The following is a 5,615-nucleotide window of genomic DNA, read 5'->3' as shown; positions in this document are numbered from 1 at the left end:
TTGCCAAGTTTTACCAAAGTTTCCCCAAACTCCATTCCTTTATTTGTTTGTTCTTAAATCCTTCCATAGCTCATTTCAGGGCTTCAACCCCCATAACCATAATATGGGAACATGTAATCTCATATATCCTAAGTAACACCCATTTCCAGGATTAGGACAACTATGCCTAACGAATCTCAACAGACGAAACTATGTGGTGTAACAAACTCGAAGTGTCAATCATGAGCCTTGCCCTTTCGTAGTGCCTGAAAGTAATAAAAGTCTAGCCATATCCGAATATGAAATTAGAATCAAATAAGAAAATACCCAAATAACCATATTCCTAATCAACTCCCAAACCCTATGTCACACCCTAATTTCTGATAGGGCGTGATGGGCACCCGACCCTTACTTAGGGCCGAGCGAACCCGCTAACTCTCGTTACACTCATAATCATGCTGGGCCCTTAAATCGTAACATGAATGCATAATGAACATTTTTCCAACAAAACATGATCCTCGTCTTTTTCCGAATCAAATAAAATCTGTACTCATAAGCAATCTGTCATATAATGCATAAGTATATCGAGCATGAGCCGCATACAAACCGACATATTGACACGTGACTCTATCTCGCAAAGTCTCTAACACGTAACGTGATGCCACAACATAAATACTCCGACTCGCACTCCGCAGGAAACGGAGCTCGCCAATCCAGCCGGAACATCTCTCTCGCCGACATCCTCTACTCACCTCGGGTACCGCGTGGTACGAAAACGCAGCCCCCCGAAGAAAGCGGGGTCGTGCGAATATGTACTGAGCATGTAAAGCGTGAAACACAGTAAACAGGACCATACTGAAGTACGGAGTACAGAAAAGTAGTACAGAAACCTGAAATCTCAAGACTTACCTTTGAAACATAGTTCGTGCATATCCATATCATATCCGATTTATCATGGGACTTAGAGACATGAGTAAATAATCACCATATACATATGCATATACATAGCGTGTCCCGGCCCTCTAGTGAGGGACTCGGTAAGTAAAATCATCATATACATGTGCATATAGCGTGTCCCGGCCCTCTAGTGAGGGACTCGGTAAGTAAGATCATGTCACCATCATATATATACATATAGCGTGTCCCGCCCTCATCGAAGAACTCGGTGAATAGCGTGTCCCGCCCTCCGATGAGGACTCGGTGAATAGCGTGTCCGGCCCCCTAATGAGGGACTCGGTGGATAGCGTGTCCCGTCCCTCTAACGAGGACCCGGTAAGTGGATCCCGTCCCCGTCATGTACATATATAAGGGATCCCGTCCCCGCGCCATCATCATCTCATAGCGTGTCCCGCCCCTCTAGTGAGGGACTCGTGAATAATACGTAGCCGCGCACGAAAGCATGTCCCCGGCCCGGACTCGCGGGAAAGAGGTAATAATCATACGCACGAGCAGTAGTAGCGAGAAACCATATGCATACAAATCATCATTACTGACTCGGCAGTATAAGGAGACAAATCATCATATCAAATATCTTTCGAACATCACTCTCGAAACATATCAAACATCATAAACATATTAAAGAACCGTAGGGATCATAGTCATATATCAAGCCAATCCGAGCCCGCCTATGAAAGTTACGGGCATTATTCATTGTAGACCACTTTACGAACATTTCATAGCAATCCGAGACCATACATGAAAGTTAGGGACATCATACGTTATAGAATCATTTACGAACACATCAAGGCCATCCGGTTCCGTCTATGAAAGTTACAGACATTTTAGACATAGACCCTTTTTAAGAACAAAGCTTTTATGCAACATTTGAAATTCAATCGTACATAAGACTTAAGGACCATAGTCCGACCATATGAAGAATGTCAACATCAAGGAGCAATTAAGAATCGTAAACATGCTCGGATTTTAAGAATAGAGTTACCCCCAAGGCTCATAACATATCATAACTTACTTACGTCTAGGACATGCCAAAAGAAAAGAAGGATACGCTTTACATACCTCGTCCGCTTTCTAAGCTATTCCGAACTTAAGTCTCGGCTTCTCAAAATCTACAACAACGGCATTGGACACCAAACATTAGTCATAAGTACGTAGTAGTCCAATTCCAAACTAACACTTTATCCACGGAAATTTGGGCAGCATTTCCCCTGTAAATTCAACAACCCCAAAAATTCAACTCGGCCAATATCATCAACAACAATACCAACAACCATTCCAACAACATCAATAAATAATTTCAAATGCATTCTAACATTGGTAATTCTTTTCTACATAATTCGACAACATTCCATTGGCATTCGACTCAGCCACATGTAATCAAACCAACATCAATGCTCGCACATTCAATTACTAATCCGAGATCATTCAAACAATATTCAAGAACACTTTAAACAATTCACCCCATATTCAAATCAACCCAACCATTACACCACTTCACCCGAAACTTCCAAGTTCAAGAAAACAATAACGACACATTTTTTTCCGCCAAATTCATAAACTATATCAACAACCACATATTACAATATCATTCATGTAAATGCAAGAAACTATATTACCAATATATTAACTTCTACATTAACTCACAAACGGTCCCAACTTCAACTTGTATCATCTAACACTTCCATTTTCATCACATAATCCACAACACAACAACCAAATCACACTAAATAAAAGTAGTCTTTCATTCCTACACCACACCACACACACGGCCAAGCCCAACATACACGGCCACAACTTCAACATCATACTTTCATGCATTTCATTCATTTTCACACTCCACAACATACACAAACCATACATAACATATGAAAATAAGGATTGAACCTTACCTTCTTCACCCCACTTCTCTCGGCTAGGCTTTGTACATTGCAACAACGAGTGATTTACCTGCTCCAACAACTACTCCACGTTGTAGAGGACCTTCCAATTGGTAGAAAAGCTTGAAGAAAATATTTTTTCTTGATCAACACTTGGGGGCCATATTCGGCCAGCCCCCTTGGCCGAATGCTTTTTTTTTTTCTTCATGCTTCTTGAATTTTCTAGGATGAAGAATGATGAATAATTACTTGGCTTGGTCATCCTTTGCCTATATATATATGTGGCCCTTCAAATATTAAGTGAACACATACCATTCCATGGCATGAAACAATTGGCCCACCATGGTGGGACCCACTCCTAAAGTGCACGGCCACTTTGGCCCTTTTGGCCATTTCATGAAATGATTTTTGCAACTTCTAGCCCCTAATTTTTCCTTATTCCAAATTTACCCTTAACACTCCATACCAACAAAAGATGAATATGCGACTTATGCACTCTAACAATCATCGAAAGAAAATTATAACCTTGTCCTTAGTTTTCCGCAATTAACTCGGAATATCCCAATGTACAAAATGCGGGATATAACACCCTAACTCATGGAATGGGGAAAATGAAGGAATTCGAAGGTCAATCATTAAATTCATACTCTAGGTGATCAATTCCCATCATCAACTAGCGAATTTAACTCATAGAGTAGAGAAATTCGGATTCTCGAAGGAACCCTAATTTTGGGCATAAACCCTAACTTTGATTTCACAAATTAGGCACTAGAAATGGAGGATTGAAGTTAAAATAGTTATTAGCCATCAATTCCATGCTTAATCATGCTAAATCCACCAATAAATCAAGGTTTTATAATCACAAGCCCATTAGAGAAGGAAACCCCAAAACTCGCTTAGTTCTCATGATTTTAGAGAGATTCTAGTATGAATTAATGTTAAACTAGGTGGAATAATGAATCATGATTAAGGAATGGTGTTGGATGGGACACCCTAATTCCTCCTCTAGTATGAATTAATGTTAAACTAGGTTGACTTTTCTAGAGATTCGTTTCCCTATTCGGCCTAAGTCCTCCATCTCATATAGCGTTTTCCCCAAGAATCTCTAGAAAAGCTCCAAAATGCTCTTAGGCCGAATAGGGAAACGAATGGAGGACTTAAGGGTTATACATGAAATTAAATGCGTAACCGCCCGTCACCCACTTCCGCGCTCAACTTGACCGCTATAATGTCCCTCGAGAAACATAACACACCACTATACGGCGTGGCCACCGCTATGGCGCATGCATTGCCGCGGTACATTCGTGTCGCCATACGCACATCGTAAACGAAATATTCCAAACTTTCATGAACTCAACCCGAAATCCCGACTCTCACCCGAGATCATCTGCTCACAAACCATATATGCAGACATACATAAAAACACGTAACGAACACATACGTGGCCTCAAAATTCCCAACAGAGGTCTCGTTGACCGAGTAAACCCCCAATACCTCAAAACTTACTTCCCAACCCAAGTCCCAAAATTCACCCGAGTGCATTGGGAAGAACCAAATATACACACAAATTTTAAAAGATCGAAATGACCTCTCGAAATTGATGGATTCCCGAAAAAGGTCTGTTTACCTAAAAGTCAACTCTTTTTCACTTTTAAGCCCAAATTTCACACAAAATCACCCAAATCATATCCAAAGACCTTGGGAAGCGTGTCAACAGTTGGTCAAATGTGAGCTAAACAAGCTCGAGAAAGGGCAAAAGCATCAAAAAAATAATTACGTTTGGTCGTTACATTGTTAGTCTAGATTAGTTTGTTTATTAGTCATGCTTACGTGTTTAAACTAGATTGGTTGCTCATAACTTGTATTAACCCTGTTTGTTCAAAGTAAAATTTAAAATTTGAACCTCTATTTGATCCTATCAAAGTGCTTATTTGTTTAAATTAGTTTATGCATAGTTTGCTAATTATGCCTAAATACTTGCCATTGGTTTATGTTAATATGTAAAAGTTGTTTACTTACTTGTTTGAGATTAAGACTTGTAGTTGTTGGCCATATGTGAGAATGCTCACCCGTGTTCTCATGTCCATTAATCTATACTATTGATCATGTCTGTTTTCCTTAAAACCGTTTGAGTTTGTTTGGTTCATGATCTTTGTTAATCATGGTTATACACTTAGTTGATTTTTAAAAGTTTGTTTGGTATATGTTTGCCTCTTATAAGTCTGTTGAATCATATTTGTGGTTAGTTATGGTTTGGTCAGCGTACTTAGCTAAACTATGTCACTAGTTGAAGGTTGCAACACTGTTTTAGTGATGCTATATATGTTTCACCTGATTATATGATAAGTCCATAACTCATTTAACAAAGTTTTTATTGTGTACTGCTTAATTGTATCTGTTACTCTGGATAATAATAAACACTTTAGCTTAACCTGCGGGAGATCTTTGAAACTGGGGTTGCCTGAAAGCAAAATGGAGTCCTGTGGTATTGAGGTTTTTGTTTGCTTTTCATGAGTGATCTGCTTAAAAAGCCTGTGCCCCTCTTACTTAAGTTTCTGAGTCAATTGAAACCTGTTGTTTTAAACTGCTTACACTTAGCTTATAGATGGTCAGAATCTGTTATACTTTAATAAATGGAATAGGCTTAGGAAGTCATTAATAAGAGGTGCTCACTTAAATATGTGGGATCATAGGTGTGACTTACTCAGTAACCAAGAAAAGGGGACAAGACTTAGGTTTTTGTCAAACTCCTCAAGTTTGTCAGCCCCAACCCCCTAGGCCGTGACTAGGCCCAGGGGCACT

Source organism: Lycium ferocissimum, chromosome 3, assembly GCF_029784015.1.
Source record: "Lycium ferocissimum isolate CSIRO_LF1 chromosome 3, AGI_CSIRO_Lferr_CH_V1, whole genome shotgun sequence".
NCBI classification, from domain to species: domain Eukaryota; kingdom Viridiplantae; phylum Streptophyta; class Magnoliopsida; order Solanales; family Solanaceae; genus Lycium; species Lycium ferocissimum.
The sequence above is the reverse complement of the archived record's forward strand: the minus strand, read 5'-3'. Positions refer to the sequence as shown.